The 17,135-nt window shown below is 42.0% G+C and overlaps 1 long non-coding RNA gene across 1 annotated transcript; it reads left to right on the top strand.

The window, feature by feature from the left end:
- Window positions 1–9,137: 9,137 nt before the first annotated feature.
- On the top strand, window positions 9,138–10,921 carry LOC130913644 (uncharacterized). The gene is made up of 3 exons (XR_009062795.1): window positions 9,138–10,064; window positions 10,175–10,297; window positions 10,479–10,921. It is a non-coding gene; the product is annotated as an uncharacterized LOC130913644 (long non-coding RNA).
- Window positions 10,922–17,135: the final 6,214 nt, after the last annotated feature.

The following is a 17,135-nucleotide window of genomic DNA, read 5'->3' as shown; positions in this document are numbered from 1 at the left end:
CATTTCAACACTTATAAAGTACAGTCAGTCTCTGAATACTTTTTAATATATTAAATAATAATTACATGAATACCTTCCTTGTATTGTAGTCATTACGATGTGTAACAGCATAAACTGGATGTACACAACCAAACAGACTTGGTGAACGGGGGTCAGGGCTACATTTCTCACTAACGCGTACCTAATTAACTGATAGGCTAAATGATCAATGCAAAAATAAATCTCTATTGACTTGTAATAACGTTCACACTGCAAATTCATAACGTCTTAATCTGATCATTTTTCTTAGATCTTTTTCTTGAATCTAGACGAATAATTTTCTCCATCTTGTTTTGAGTGTTTAAGACTAGTTAACAAAACACTAGCTAAAAAAAAAAAAAAAAACTAGCTTAACACATTCATGGGTAAGATTATTCAATTTACGTTTGGTAAGTATTACCATTTGTTCTTATTAAGCCCATATATCCAAAGGTTGGTCATTTTTCACCAAAATCAAGGGAAAAATGCTTTCAAATAATGTTTTGAACATGATCAATTCTTGAATTAAGAACATTTCTGGCGAAAAAAAAGAAAAGTTTTTTTTTTTAAAGATTAAATATACTCACTTTTTGCCTGCTGGGCCTGCGCCAGGCCCTGGGCCTGCGCCAGGCCCTCGTCCCGGTCCTTGTCCCACTTTTTGGCCGCCCTCTTAACCCTGTCTTCGTTGGGGCGTACGTATCTCCCATAAGCATAGAACATGAGGGCCTCTTTTGAGGCCTGACTACTCGGTCCCGGGTCCTGGTACAAACTCATTGCTGGAAAGTAGGAAGAGATGATTCAGAAGTTTGTATTTCTTGTGGATGATTGTTCATATAATTTTTGTTCGGATATTCCAATTTAAATTTGCTTATAAAACCCAGACACTTATTCTGGAAGTTTTCAAAATGTTTCTTTAGTAGTTTTTGAAAACAAAGGTTTGAATTGAACGGTGTACCACCTAAACCAGGGGTCGGGAAACTTTGGGGCTGAGAGAGCCATGAACACAGCAAAATTTTAAATGTAATTCTGTGAGAGCCATAAAATATGTTTAAAACTAAAAATACAAGTAATATGTGCATTTTATGCCATTTCAACACTTTTAAAGTACAGTCAGTCTCCGAATACTTTTTAATAACTTAAATAATAATTACATGAATACCTTCCTTGTATTGTAGTCAATACGATGTGTAACAGCATAAACTGGATGTACACTTTTTGCTGGAGACGGGACATTAATAAAACCAAACAGACTGGGTGAACGGGGGTCAGGGCTACATTTCTCACTAACGCATACCTAATTAACTGATAGGCTAAATGATCAATGCAAAAATAAATCTCTATTGACTTGTAATAACGTTCACACTGCAAATTCATAACGTCTTAATCTGATCATTTTTCTTAGATCTTCTTCTTGAATCTAGACGAAAAATTTTCTCCATCTTGTTTTGAGTGTTTAAGACTAGTTAACAAAAACACTAGCTAAAAGAAAAAAGAAAAAAAACTAGCTTAACACATTCATGGGTAAGATTATTCAATTTACGTTTGGTAAGTATTACCATTTGTTCTTATTAAGCCCATATATCCAAAGGTTGGTCATTTTTCACCAAAATCAAGGGAAAAATGCTTTCAAATCTTGAATTAAGAACATTTCTGGCGAAAAAAAAGAAAAGGTTGTTTTTTTTAAAGATTAAATATACTCACTTTTTGCCTGCTGGGCCTGCGCCAGGCCCTGGGCCTGCTGGGCCCTGGGCCTGCGCCAGGCCCTCGTCCCGGTCCTTGTCCCACTTTTTGGCCGCCCTCTTAACCCTGTCTTCGTTGGGGCGTACGTATCTCCCATAAGCATAGAACATGAGGGCCTCTTTTGAGGCCTGACTACTCGGTCCCGGGTCCTGGTACGAACTCATTGCTGGAAAGTAGGAAGAGATGATTCAGAAGTTTGTATTTCTGTATTTCCCTGGGCCTGCGCCAGGCCCTCATCCCGGTCCTGGTCCCACTTTTGGGCCGCCCTCTTAACCCTGTCTTCGTTGGGGCGTACGTATCTCCCATAAGCATAGAACATGAGGGCCTCTTTTGAGGCCTGACTACTCGGTCCCGAGTCCTGGTACGAACTCATTGCTGGAAAGTAGGAAGAGATGATTCAGAAGTTTGTATTTCTTGTGGATGATTGTTCATATAATTTTTGTTCGGATATTCCAATTTAAATTTGCTTATAAAACCCAGACACTTATTCTGGAAGTTTTCAAAATGTTTCTTTAGTAGTTTTTGAAAACAGGTTTGAATTGAACGGTGTACCACCTAAACCAGGGGTCGGGAAACTTTGGGGCTGAGAGAGCCATGAACACCGCAAATTTTTAAATAATTCTGTGAGAGCCATAAAATATGTTTAAAACTAAAAATACAAGTAATATGTGAATTTTATGCCATTTCAACACTTTTAAAGTACAGTCAGTCTCTGAATACTTTTTAATAACTTAAATAATAATTACATGAATACCTTCCTTGTATTGTAGTCAATACGATGTGTAACAGCATAAACTGCATGTACACTTTTTGCTGGGGACGGGACATTAATAAAACCAAACAGACTGGGTGAACGGGGGTCAGGGCTACATTTCTCACTAACGCGTACCTAATTAACTGATAGGCTAAATGATTAATGCAAAAATAAATCTCTATTGACTTGTAATAACGTTCACACTGCAAATTCATAATGTCTTAATCTGATCATTTTTCTTAGATCTTTTTCTTGAATCTAGACGAATAATTTTCTCCATCTTGAGTGTTTAAGACTAGTTAACAAAACACTAGCTAAAAAAAAACAAAAAACAAAAAAACTAGCTAACAAATTCATGGGTAAGATTATTCAATTTACGTTTGGTAAGTATTACCATTTGTTCTTATTAAGCCCATATATCCAAAGGTTGGTCATTTTTCACCAAAATCAAGGGAAAAATGCTTTCAAATAATGTTTTGAACATGATCAATTCTTGAATTAAGAACATTTCTGGCGAAAAAAAAGAAAAGTTTTTTTAAAAAAGATTAAATATACTCACTTTTTGCTTAAAATAAGTGTTTAGAAAAAGAGCCAGCTGAAATTCTTATTTCAAGAAATCTGAGTAAAATTTACTTGAAGCACTGCCAGATAATTGCACCCATTTCTAGTAGATTTACACTGACAACAAGGGAATTTAGACATCAGCCAATCAAGCGCGCGTTTGAGGGGGAAAAAATGGTGTCAGTCTAAGTCTGCACATAACGAAAGTAATTCGCTTAATAATGGCAGGGTCAGTTGTATCCTTACAAAATATGCCAAGACATTCCAAATTACCTCTGTAACTGAACTCATTCTATAATGCAAACAGGGTTGCTTAAAAGTTGATGGGGACAATTTGAGCTTCCTGAAAAGTTGCTAGTGTTATGTCCCTAACGTCCCTATGCAAACCTACACCATTGGTCCATTAACAGAAGGGCTATAATTGTTGTGGTAATGTCGTACGTATTAGGGCCAAATAAAAGGAAAAAGAAGGACTACGAGATGTAAGTTGTACTATTGCTACGAGAGAAAAAAGTGGGATTATTACGTAGGGTAATGTAGCTGTAATCAGCTCCACATTTGACATACATGTACCATAGCTGAGAGCCATGACATTAGCCTGGCTAATGAAATACTGTATTTCAAATAGATCTTTGTTATGATTGTTCTTGGAAAAGACAAAAAACAAAACAAAAAGAAAAATCTCATCTGTCATGCTATGACGCAATTTTGCCGTGGCACGACAGGGTGAGGCGGTCCGACTCCGATGTAACCCACCAACCCAGCTTCAAAAAATCCTAGGGGAAACCCTGTATTTATAAACAATTACAAGTTTTCTTGACAAAACATATTGAACTTCTGCATTTTAGACACTACTAGCATTCACTCGTCGTCCGCTCGCCATTACGAAGGCATCCGCAGTCATACATAAACATACTTAAAGATTGACATATTTCTGACCTATATTAACACACAGTACACATCACAATCATCCTGAAATAAAGCAATCCGCTAATATACACAGTCAAATTATGCCCTTTTTCTCACCTGAAACAAGAAACGGTTTTATATTGTGTTTAATTGTGTACATACTTTGTAATCCATTCTTTGTGTAAGTGTGTGTGCACTCCCTCCATAGGGCAGCTTTGAATCTCATGACACTTTGTGTAATGACAATAAAGGCATTCTATTCTATTCTATTCTATTCTATTGTTGCACAGACGGCTCATTTCTTATTCGCTCTAAAATGCGAACACTTATTGCCCATGCACGCCGAGAAGCGAACCCTGCCCCCTGCTGGTTTCAAACCGTAAGTACAACAGTCTTCTCAGCCAGAAACTTGCGTGTATATTTTCCACAAACAACGAAATAAGATGAAACATTTAAAACAGGGTGAATCTATCTGTGGATACATAAAAATATTAAAATAACTTTTAATATTATTTAATTATTATTTAACCTTTGTCTTGTGTTGGGGTCGGTACCAACCCGTTTGCAGTTTGAAATAATTATGAGCACTACATATATTTTTGGGTATCACATTAAGACTCCATGACTTTATCAGCAACATCAATTAAAATGTTTTGAATTTTGGAATTCACCCCCCTCCTCTTTTTTTTTTTTTTTTTTTTTAATGATCACATCTTTGCTGAGGATGAGGCTGGGGACTCGGAGCAGCAGTGGGATACGGAAGACCTGAGTTCTGAGGAGGGAGACGTTGTGGAGTATCCATCGAAAGACAGACACATCATTTCAAACATATACATCCGAATGTGGCACTACCAGTCTGTTCCTTCTGACTGTCTGACTTAAAGTATAACAGCATTGAGAATTACCATGAGATGGGTAAAACTCCTTCCTGATCTCCAACCCAGGGCCAGAGGTGAAGGTGGATGAACATTTACTCCCTTTCCAAAGAAGATGCTCTTTTTGGCAACACATGCCCAGCAGGCCCACAATCGGGAGAACCGGGACAGTTCCCGGTGGGCCGGCCGGACATTTGGGCCGGTCGTGATACACATTTTTTCGAAGCTTTCAGTTAAACTATTTACTAACGGCAATAACGCAACCCGCTTTGCGCAATAAATTGTGGCCCTTCTAGCAGTCCGTAGTTTAAAATTCGATACCCCGCAATAGACCCTACCCACGTGACGTCACAACTCCGCCCTCCTGACTGGTGCCGCCCAATTGTCCGTCAACACATCGTGTTTACCTGTTACGGCTTTGTACATTCCTCCTATTTACGGCGTGTTTTTCTGCTCGTTAACATTAATAATCAAAATGGTGAAGGCGTGTGTGGCGGTCGGTTGCAATAACAGAGAAGATAGACGGAGAGACCTGAAGTTCTACCGTATTCCGAGAGACCCGGAGAGGAGAGAGCGAGATGGGCGGCTGCATTTCGACGAGAAAACTGGGCTCCAAACGATTACCACAGATTATGTAGTAGTCATTTTATATCTGGTAAGATGCATTTAATATATATTTAGAGGGTTTTGGGCTGACAACCACAATTAAGATCATTGCTAGGCTAATCGCCGACAACATACACGTATGTATGTAGTGAGATTGCTATCGCTAAACCATATAAACATTAAAAGCCTTAGCTCCATTGACAAATGACATGAAATACATTAGACTTGACAGTGGATGTTAGCAAGAACAAAAGATTTTGAATTGAAAATTTCGTAACTCACCTTTCCAAGCACAAGATAGATTCCTGCCGAATTTTCGTGGACGAGGACCTGTTTCACCCAACCAGCAACGAAGTATTTATAAGCCTCCAAGCTCTTAAAGTTTTTCAAACTTTCGTGAGAATAGGCTGATTTTGTGTGGACAAGATAGATGTAAATATCAGGGTAGCTAGCAGATGTTAGGCAAATACGGCGCAGACAGCGGGTCGAAAAACATCGATATAGGCATCAAATATGGATCTGGCGAATGGATAAACTGAAGCTTTTCCACATAACGCCTTTTATGCAACGCATCAAGTGAGTTTACGGCATCCGAAAGCACCGGGTCTTCCATGAAATGCATTATAAATTGCTCGATCAATTGAGACCATTGATAATACAGACACAAAATGACGGACAAGGGGGCGGAACCATACAGCGAGCACGTGATTTTGTGATGTCGGTGGGTAGGGTCTATAATGGTAGGCGTGGCTAACCGGCAGATTAAAAGACTAATTTCTCGTCATCTGCGCTTTGCTAAATTGTTGTATATAGTCGAATCGTCTGAAAATATGATTCTAATTCACATAATAATGCCATTTAAGACTTTTTTTCTGGTGTCATATGCTCTTTAAACTACTGTAAATTTGATAGTATGTCATTATATGTAGTCCCGAGTCTGTTGAAAAAAGTAGTACACTAAACCATGCTCGCTAGGTTTGTGTGGTATTTTTGTCTGTTTGAGCAGCATTTGATAGGCTCCACATTAACAAATATGTGACAAAGTCATTTCCTTTCATTTTTTGACTCGTTCACCGCATTACTGCAAAGTCAAGTTAGCAGCAAGCAAGGTCAGGAACCGGAGCCTCCGGAGGACAGAGTCACTGAACGGCAAGTGACATAATTCAGTCTTGCCCTCCTGCCTGCACGCTGGCTGCTTATTGGCTACACGTGGAAGTGAGTGACCGACGCCCTGATTCTGTTTCCGCTCCCTCCCCTGCCCGCGATGAGGCTGGCGTCTGATTGGTCGTGTGCGATGTCAGAAGACGCTGCCGCTTGCTCAACGCCCTCCCACGCAGCGAACAAGCACCAACCTCATAGAACGAATCAGTGCAGATGGTGATTAGTTCGGTCTCGTTCACCCAAACAATTCGTTCAAAAAGAACGAATCGTTTGAGACCGATACAACACTAACGAACAGGACATACTCGTACTTAGTAATTAGCGAAAGTAAGCTTCATCTTTCCCAGCGCATGTGAAGGCAGCATTCATTTGAGTCGGTGGGGCGCGACGTTGAAGAAGGCTCTCTGCTCCTTAAAACAAGACAAAAAAAAAACAATTTGCGTTGCTGGTAAGAACAATGGTTTAACACTTATCTTCTAACCATAGGCGTGGCCACAAGGGTGGCCGGCCTGAAATTTGGTTGGCCACCCTAAGTGCCCCCCCAACCAACCACCACCTCAGTAAAGCTACGTTCACACCGGCCGCTTAATTTGCTTGTCGCGCCGCGGGCTCCCATGAAAGTAAATGTGAACGTGTCACACATGTCGCGTCGGGGCAATGCGATGACGCCAAATTGACTGTAGCTCGTCAAATTTGACGCACCACCAAGGAGATGGTTTGGTTGAACTTTCTGCGACTGAGTTTGGCGTCGAGAACGTCAATATCATGCATTCACAACAGACCAAGTTGGACAATTTGGTGTTTATATTGTTCTTGAGAACACTACTACCACGGCGGTGGTTAAACACCATTCATAATTGAGGTAAGTGAGAATGTCCAAACTGAAAAAAATGTGAATGTTAGTGTTTAATGTATAGGCATGTCACAGGTGGTTGGGTAACGTTTGTGTTGTGGTGACCCTTTGTTTGGCACAATTCACCCACCGTACTTGAGTGTCCATTTGGCCGTGCGCGTTACCGGCTGCGTCAAAGTCACGTGACAGAAACTATAAAGACCTGCGCGCGTTCCGGGTCATTAGAGAGAGTGTACGAGAGTTCACAGAGAGAGTAGAGGTACAGAGCTGGACACAGCAATTGTGCAATAAAGACTCTTAACAACGCATCCCGCTTCACTGGTGACCCCGACGAGCCTCGCTGAAGTCTCAGAGGCATTTTGAACACTTTACGCAATGGCGGATACTTGCTTTTTCAAGCTGGCGACATTCAACGAGTCTTCTGCGGCCGCGTGGTTCGCTAACGTCCTCCGTGGTGTTTCCGACGACACCATGCGCTTGTACCACGTGGTGGCCGCGCTCGGGTACTCAACGGTGGTCAGAGCACAGCACTTCGTGGTTTATCCGCCGAAGGTCGACAAGTACACGGGGCTCAAGGCGCACCTCCTCAGACTTTTTGAGCCGTCGTACGAACCGACTTCAGAAGTTCCCTGCTGCCCGAGGTTCCCGCCAAAAATGGCGGCACTTCCGCCCCGGTTCCTTGCAGCCGTACTGCTGTCCCGGTACCCGCGCCACTGCCGCGCGCTTCCGCTCTGGCACTTCCCGACGCCGACGTTTCTGTCTCGCCTCCGGCCCCGCTCTCGCTCGCCTCGCCTCCGGCGCCACTCTCCACCGACGCCGCTGCGCCCGTCCCTGGCTTTCTCGGCTTCGGCGCCGGCCTGCGGCCTACTCGACGACGGTGCGCTCGCCTGCGGCCTACTCGACGACGGTGCGCTCGCCTGCGGCCTACTCGACGACGGTGCGCTCGCCTGCGGCCTACTCGACGGCGCCCCGTCCGCCTCGGGCCTACTCGACGGCGCCCCGTCCGCCTCGGGCCTACTCGAAGGCGCCCCGTCCGTCTCCAGTCTACTCGACGGCGCCCCGTCCGGCCCTGGTCGTCTTGTCGACACTGAGCCTGCTCTTGGCCTTCCTCACGACGTCATTCCTGTGCCTGCGTCTCTGGCCTCTGCTGACGTCGCTCCAGCACCTGCGCCCTTGGAAGTCTCCGAGGTCACTCCTCTCCCGGCGCCGCTGGACGCCGCTGCCTCTGACCTCGCTCCTGCGCCTCCGGGAGTCTCCGAGGTCAGTCCTCAGCCTACGTCGCTGGCCATCGCCGCTAGCCTTGCTGCTGTGCTGGCGCCTCCGGAAGTCTCCGAGGTTGCACATCGGCCAGCGAACGTCGTCCCCGACGTCTCTCCTCGTCCGCCGCCTTTGGACAACGATGGCGTCGCTCCGGTTTCGGCGTTTCCCCCGCTCCTGCTACGACCGGTCGACTTGGTTCGTCTCGCCTGTCGCCCTTGTCCACAGCCGGGCGACTCCGACTGCCACGCCGGTCGCCCTCGTCTCCGGCCTCGACCAGTCCATTCCGACCGCCGTGCTCGTTGCCCTTGTCTGCAGCCTCGACTGGTTGGTGCTGCTCGTCGCACGTCTCGACCTCTTCCTCTACCGCCACTGAGCAACACCTCTGTTGGCGTCCGCTTCTCCGGCCTCGCCTGCGCGGTGCTGCACGGCGCGCTCTTCGTCATGGGCGTCCTCCAGACCGTTCTGCTCGGACGTCCCGCATCTGGCGTCCTGGACGGCTGCCTGACCGTCGCTTTCGGTCGCCCGCTGACTGACATCCTGGGCGTCCTCCAGACTGTTCTGCTTGGGCGTCCCGCATCTGGCATCCTGGACGGCCGCCTGACTGTCCGTTCGGTCGTTCTCCACTGACGCCCTGGCCGCGCAACCCTTCCGTTCTGTGCTGTTGATTCGGGTTGCGCATGGCGTCCTGTGTGGGTGAATTCTAGGGGGACCTGTGTGGTGACCCTTTGTTTGGCACAATTCACCCACCATACTTGAGTGTCCATTTGGCCGTGCGCGTTACCGGCTGCGTCAGTCACGTGACAGAAACTATAAAGAGCTGCGCGCGTTCCGGCTCATTAGAGAGAGTGTACGAGAGTTCACAGAGAGTAGTTACAGAGCTGGACACAGCAATTGTGCAATAAAGACTCTTAACAACGCATCCCGCTTCACTGGTGACCCCGACGAGCCTCGCTGAAGTCTGAGGCATTTTGAACACTTTACGCAATGGCGGATACTTGCTTTTTCGAGTTAAGAAGCTAATGTTAGCAACACTAGCGCGAATCGTTTGAAAGAATTTAACTGATTAGAACTTGGTAGTTTTTTTCCTTTTTCTTGCCTTTTTCTTGGGGTAATTTTCACTTGAGTTTGTTTGCGTTTGCTGTGATTTTAGTTTTTTTCAACATGATAAATGCCTGAGCATTATGGCCTCATTTTCTCGGGCAGATAAGGGAAAGAACAATGAAGAGATCTCAAAACATTGAGACATTCTTTATTGTCAAGAAGAAAAAAAGATCAGCTGCTGGAGACAGTGGGGCTACAGCATCCTCTTCAGGACAGCATTCAGCAGGTAAATATATCATAAAATTAAGTTCTAAATGTGTACTTATCTGTAAGACAACAAGTTGAAATATAGTCCTTATGTTTATGCATTAATTGAATATTTCTTTGTGTGGTCAGAGATTCTCATCTGTGAGGGTGACAGCCATTCAGATGAGGATCCATAAGCGTCTATATGTGAAAGTGGCAGCGACACAGACGAGGCTCCACATTCTCCGCTCCCCACATCGTCCCAGTCATCAGGTAGTTAACTTCTAGTTTTGTTTGAAGATTAAGGAAAACTTGTACAAAAAATATGGATGAAGCAGTTGGGTGCATTATTTAATTGCTGACCCAGGATTAGGTCACAACAACACTTACAATTTATTACCATTGCATAAAAACGTTCAGTAATTAAAAAAATAATATATATATTTTTTCCTAGATATATCACGGTGCCCAGCCGATGGACCATCACGGCCATACCTGAGGATGTATCCCAGGACGGTGCAGGCAGGGAGGAAGAGATCCTTTAACAGCTCATGGTACCAACATTTCCCATTTCTTTTCCTCTTTTAGAAAAAGGTTTTGCGCCATCTACTGTAAGTACTGACAATCATTTGGGGTGAGAAGTTTGAAGTATGCAGTGTAACAAAATCTGATTAATATACAAAATATGGACGTATGGGTTGGATTGCATGTATGGGTTTCACAGTACACTGTGATGAAATGGTGGGCCATAAGTATGGGCCCCTTGGCATTATTTTGCTAAGGGCCCCCAAATGGCCCCTAACCCCTAACCCTGATGAAGTCATTACTTGTAATCTAGTTTACTGGTCATTATTGTCATCACCTAAAATCAGAAGCTATCATTGGAAACTTTAAACCATTTTATGTCAATACAATAGGGGTGTAAAAGTACATGTATATTTACCAAACCGCTCGCAATCGAATGTTAGGTTCAATACAATGCTGTATTGAACGCTGGCCTGCAGTCAGTTTACATAGGCCATGATTGCATGCTGCCACTGCATTTGCAGTAATATTCAAGAGGGTATTCATTCATGATTGGGGTGATTAGGTAAGGATTTTAATCATTCATGAGGAAGCAAATCCTTGATTTGATCATGTGAGTTTTGTTTTAATAAACAACATGCTGAGCAAGCAAATGGTTTAACATGTTATTCCTGTACTTTACTGAAACGAATTGTGACCCCAAAACCGAGGTAATCGTGACTTTTTTTGTATCGTTACACCCCTACAGTAAAATATGCCACCCCTCTACAGATTGTGACCCTGTTTGGCCCCCCCAAGAAAAAAATCTTAGACACGCCCCTGCTTCTAACTAAGCACAATATTTTATTTTCACTTATGTTGACGAAGTACATGTCAGCAACATGGGAATGTTTTCAGTATCAGGAAAAAAAAATCAAGTAGCTACGTTGCTGACTTTGCTAACTTGGGTGCTTGTCAATCTACAGTATTAAGATTAATTTGAAGCTTCACGTTTCTTGCGAATGGTGTTTAGATAATATTTCCACTTGTTTTATGGTGTAGCTTCAAGTTTTTACCTAGTGCTTATTCTTATTTTAATACCTTCCTTCTACTGTAGTCAATACGAGGTGTAACGGCATAAACCGTATGTTCACTTTTGGCTGGGGACGGGACATTAATAAAACCCAACGGCTGCTGCTTCGCGGGAAGTGAACGCTGCCCCCTGCTGCTTTAAAACCGTAAGTACAACAGTCTTTTCAGCCTGAAACTTTGGGGTACAGGTATATTTTCCACAAACACAACGGAATACGATGAAACATTTAAAACATAGGGCGAATTTATCTGTGGACACAAAAATATTAAAACTACTATTTTCATATGACATCATTGTTATTTAACCATCGTCTTGTGTTAGCTTTCTGTTACTTTCCCCGGTGCTCGGGTGGTTTTTGACCCGTCTTTTAAATCTGCCATACAATACCATCAAAAAACAAATATTTAGCTTTCTGTTACTTTCCCCGGTGCTCGGGTGGTTTTTGACCCGTCTTTTAAATCTGCCATACAATACCATCAAAAAACAAATATTTATTACAGGCATGAAAATCTCTCACCTTTCGGCGAAATTCGCCGTTTTGAAGTCAAAAAGGACGACCTACGTGAATTGCGTAGATCCGAGGAGAAATTCTTTTTGGGAGGAGGGGGGGTCGGGAGGTTTTATTTAATTATTATTATTATTATCATCATGTGATTAACTTGGTACGTAAACTGAGCACTTAAGAGCACAGTCAGCAAATCCTTCTAGATGCTTCGCTGACGAGAACCAATCATCGGCCCAAGCTGCGTTCCATTATTCCAAACGCGCGCACTCCTTACTGTACATGGAGTGCTCGGAGAGCCTTTCGTTGCATTGCAAAGCTGCGAAAACAAAAAGCAGGCCTTATCCACACCGGGGCAGACCAGAGCGCAGCATACACACTTGCCTGTATTTGCCAGCAGATTGAAGTTGGTGAGTAATGGTTTCAATCGTTTTCACATTTTGCGATATAAAAAAGTTACTGCCATTCGTTGCAGCTTGCGTTGAACACTGCCAGAGCTAGCCAAATCTCCCATGAAAAAAAATAGCTCCCGTTAAATTGGCGTCAAGCTTGTGTATTTAGCGGTAATACAAACGAAGAACCACGCTGTTGAGTCAAATTAAGCGGCATGCTCTCGGATGGAGGGGGCGCCTCACATCGCTCCCGTCGTCCGCCGGAGACGCATTATTTTCGGCTTGGATTTGGATTTGTGTCGGCACAACACCGGCCCGACGAGTGGTGGGAAAGTCCTGCTTCTTAAAGCTTTTCAGAAATACAGGGATCCCTCGTTTTTCGCGGTTAATGGGGACCAGAACCCGCCGCAATAAGTGAAAACCGTGAAGTAGCGCCCCCCCCCCTCCCCTTTTTTTGTGCGTGTTCAATGCATTTATTCAGATTTTACATTGGAAAAAAGATACATATATATAAGACATGTTTTTTCACTTTTTTCACCAAAGTATCATTTATGAATGGCTTTCAAGCACTTCAAAATGTAAGAATTATGATAAGTTTTAAACATGTTACTGCCCCACCGAATTATTTTTAAACAAGAATAAAGTAGTAAGAAAATGCTTGGCTTTATTAAATGCTTCATAGTGAGTCTACTCAAACCCTCTCAGGCTTTGGTAAACAGTGATTGACACATGTGCAAAGTTTTTCTTTTTATATAAATTTTTTTGTTTGAAGCAACTTCTTTGATTGAATAATAAAGACACAAACGTCCTAGCCAAAATGTGGCCCAAATGCAAAACAACATTACTTCAATGGAAAAATTTGTTTCAATCAAGAAAAATAGTTTTCAAATGCTTTTTTTGTCTCAAATTTATTTTTGCAATCAAAAACATTTTTTTTTATTGAAGTGACTTTTTGGGGATTAAAAGTATATACTGTATTTTGATTGAAGCAACTTTGTTTTTGATAGGAATAACTTTGTTTTTTGATTGAATAATACAAACACAAATCGTTATTGAGAGAGAAAGAAATTAAGAAAGCTTTAAAACTAAAAGCCACCGGGGAGTCTGTTTTTTAAAATATTTATTTCATTACATAGACATGCGTCGTAGGGAAGGGAGATTGAGGGATAAAAAAAGGAGTTGGATGAGGCTGCTAAAGGCAGTGGATCCCTCATCAGCTGGGTGAATAGCAGACCTGGTAAGAACAAGTTTGCAAGGATAGTCGGGTATTAAATCCAATTATAAACACAATTACAATGTTATTTTTCTATAAGATTTTTATGTCATTGCTTTATTAATCATTAGGTGCTAGAGTTGTTAAGTATGGATAATAATGAAATAATTTGAGAAAACTGTGCTGTTGGTGGGTCAGTGACCATCTGATGTGGTTTGTTCTCAGATGGACAAGTTGAGGAAGGAAGTTTTGATGCAGAGGTTGAAGGAAGAAAAGAGGCAGACTGACTGAGTCAGTCATAAAGTGTTGATGACAGTTTAGATTTCTATTCACTGTTGCCCCCTCCCAATTAAAGTATGTCACAGTCGCAGTTGAAGATTGAAGTTATGTTGTTATAAGGTGTATTAAATACTTGTTCATGTGCTCCTTTTGATCTACGAGCACCCGCCCCTCCACCGGTCTCTGCACGCCCCTGATGAAACACAGTGTGGCTCGACAGAGCTCTATATTTTGTTGGGGTGTACAGTGTACTGGAACATATTTCCTCCACACCCTTCTCACCTTTTTAACCCCTGACCCATTTTCATGCCTGTTATTATGATCCAATGTTTTTTTTCTCTCTCGGTTACTTGTTAGGATTCTTCATCTGTGAGGAAAAAAAAGGTTTAAATATTTTTCTTGTACCCATCGAGGGTTTTTCTTTAGGCAGCATACTCGTTCAATATTTAAAAAAAAAAAAAAAAAAAAAACTTCCAAAAATCCCAAGACAATTAGATAAATAATGTAAAGGTTGTCATGCTACCAGACTATCCTGAGGGATAAGAGAAGGCATCGGTCAAATGTTCATAGTTGTATATATTTTAATTCGAATATTTTTATCAACTATAGGAACATATATGGTGTTTGGGTCAATTTCGACCCATATATATTTAGTTAGAAATAAAAGGGGGGGAAAATCTTGTAATTTCTCTGTGGGCGTTTTGGATGATGTTTAGGTAGGGCTGGCGAATGCCACCGTTTGTTTGTTTGTATGTTTGTTTTTTATGGAGAATGCCACTCGCAGATTTGACAGTGTAAATCTGAAGATTCCAGGCGGAGCTTGTTTCTGCGTCACAGGTTGCCCATATTTTTATGCCATATTTTCCTGCCTTCCTGGGCATCAGGGCCGGAGTGGGACTCATTTTCAGCCCTGGAGTTTCGTGCCACAGACCGGCCCTCTTTATGTCATGACCTACCTTATTAAAATATTGTAATAATAATGGTGCTGTCAAGCGATTAATTTTTTTTAAATCGAGACTAATCACATGATGTCAATAGTAAACTTGCAATTTTTAAAAAATGCATAAATGATATATTTCAATTTGTAAATACACCTATTAGCACAGGAGTTCATCAAATTTAAGCCTCATTTGAAACAAGAAAAGAGTTCCTTTACACTTGTAGGGATGAATCAAATACGAATTTTCCCCAAATAACTTGTAAAAAGGGAGGCACGGAGGAAGAGCATATCTACTGACAGTTCTGGGATCAAGGGCTCAAGCGCGGGTTCTGTGTGAAGTTACCATTTTATTTTTGGGGTACTAGCTATAATTTTACCTTATATTAGACTGACTTTTTAAAGAATGAGGAACTTTTTGCAGGTGTTTTAAATTACACATGTGGCAAGTGTGTACAAAACAGGCTTTTCATCATATTCTTTTTTTTTTTGTGGTACATGCAAATTGACATACTCCATTTTGTTGGTTTAATCGACCAAAATAAAACAACTTTTACTTGTTATTCAGAATTTTGGGGGCGTACTGTATATAGTTTAAATAAACCAAAAAAAATCATGTAATATATCATTGCTTATGAGTGTTTTCATATTATTCATGACATACAATTACCGCAAAAAATGAAATGTGAAAGATTGAATGACTGATTGAAAGAATAATTGAACTCACCAAAACGGCTGTGTCCAAATGCACTTATACAGTTCAGACACCTGTGTATTTCAGGTAGAGCTGAAACGAGTACTCGAGTAACTCGAGTTTAAAAACTAATCCGAGTAATTTTATTCACCTCGAGTAATCGTTTATTTTGACAGCTCTAAGCATCACGTTTTGCTCAGACTACTTTTAGTGCGGGACAACGCGCTGTCACGTGCGGAGAAGGAAAAAAAAAACTTACTACAGCCGCCATAAACGACGCCGACGTTGCTAAATACTAGCCCGCACGATGCTACGTTGGTACAGGTAGCGTCTGATGCGTTTCATAGAGATCACATGTATGTTGAACTATATGCGCATTGACAGACTCGGCCGCGTCTGGGCAGCGTTAGTAAACAGCCGCCATCTTAAAGCAGTAGAGCGCTAAGCGCTAATAAAGAGCGCTAAGCGCTAATAAATAAGATTAACGTTACTGTCGCTACTAGCTCACGTAACGTTAGCCCTGCAGAAGGCTAGATTTCAATTAATTATGACCACTGTCGATGCGTGGCTAACGTGTCTTACATACAGGCTTTAACATAACATAGCATTGTGGAGTGATGAGGGTGTAAAATAAAAACTTAATCATGCTAACTATCAATTTTAGCTCAGTAGTCATTGCTGGATAAAACACCAAGTAGCACTGGTCCCTAATGTGCTCCAATACAGCCTGTATCATACATTTATTTTGAACACTGCAAAAACTCAAAATCCTATCAGGACTTACAGTTTAGACTAACTTAAAACTGAACTAGAACTTAAAAATGGCTTGACACAAAGAGAAATTCAATTGAAACACGTGGGAAAAAAATCTTAACTTTTAAGTGATGTGTTTCAGTTTCAGTTTATCCGCACATCATCAAATACAGTACATAATCATACGCTAGCAGTTCACATGTTAAGATGGGCAAATAGGACACTCCAAAGAAGCTATTCAAAGCTTTTAGCAGGGGCCCAGTTAGACAACACACACATACACACACACACACGCAGGCACACACACAATTAACTGTGGACAATTTCAAAATTTTGGTTACATTGGATTTGGTAAGAGACATCAGTAGTGTTATTCAAATAATCAGCATATTATATATACATTGCTAGGAGATGAGTTTTGAGTTTTTTCTTAAAGATGGAGATGGAGTGTGACATTTTAAGTGTTTCATCCAATTCATTCCAAATCTGTGGTCCTTTGCACACAATGCTAAAGCTTGTACACTTTAGCCTTCGTTTTTTCCCTGTGATTTGATGTTTTCTTCTGGTAGTGTATGTGTGTTGAGGAGTACAGACTGGGACGAGGTCACCTAATTTGTAATTTAGTCGATAGATAATCTGATACATTACACAAGCATTTTGGTAATAGTTGTGGTCTTTAAGCCTCAGGAGGTGGTGGCGGTGAAAAATTATTTTAGTTGGAGCATTAAACTCAGACCATGTTAG

This window comes from Corythoichthys intestinalis, chromosome 3, assembly GCF_030265065.1.
Source record: "Corythoichthys intestinalis isolate RoL2023-P3 chromosome 3, ASM3026506v1, whole genome shotgun sequence".
Classification (NCBI taxonomy): Eukaryota; Metazoa; Chordata; class Actinopteri; order Syngnathiformes; family Syngnathidae; genus Corythoichthys; species Corythoichthys intestinalis.
This window is presented reverse-complemented; position numbering and strand designations above follow the sequence as displayed.